Consider the following 681-nt stretch of genomic DNA (forward strand, 5'->3'; position numbering starts at 1 on the left):
CAACACCGTGGTGGATACCTGAGTGCCTGAGTTCACAGAATAGGATTCTGGAAAGGAGAGAAGAGAGGGAGAGGAATTAGCAAGAACAAATTAAAACAAGTTTCACGACCAGCATTCTGTGACTCTGTATGACTGAGCCCTTACTATGTGAAAAGAATAATTGTTCTACTGAATTAGATAACCTTGGAAATAATCACAGTTTTCAGACTATGATTAGGAGATGTTTAATAGAAAAAATATAAAAGTCTTAATCATATTTTTACTGGCAAGACTTCAAAAGAAAACTGAAGTAAAAGCTATTTGAGGGAAGTGGGCAAGTAGTTGGTAATAAGCATCCACGGGAGACAGTGAGGGACCGCGACACCTGGCGAGCTGCAGTCCACGGGGTCGCAAAGAGTCGGACACGGATTAGCGACTGAACAAGACGACAAAAGCATCCACAGAATGGCTTCGAGGCAGTCTCCCAGTCTCTGTCTTTGTCTCCAGATTAACCCAAATATTTAAAAGACTGACTTCCCACCATTTTGATGGGTTTCTAAGGACAGAGATCTTTAACTCTCTTTGATCTAACTAACAGCTTAAGCTCATATTTCAAGATTTTGGCGGGGGTCAGGGAGAGGGGGAAGCATCTCAGGAGCACACTGGTAGAAGACAGCCACTGTTTCACAGCCTCACCTTTCC

This window comes from Bos mutus, chromosome 5 (assembly GCF_027580195.1).
Source record: "Bos mutus isolate GX-2022 chromosome 5, NWIPB_WYAK_1.1, whole genome shotgun sequence".
Lineage (NCBI taxonomy): Eukaryota > Metazoa > Chordata > Mammalia > Artiodactyla > Bovidae > Bos > Bos mutus.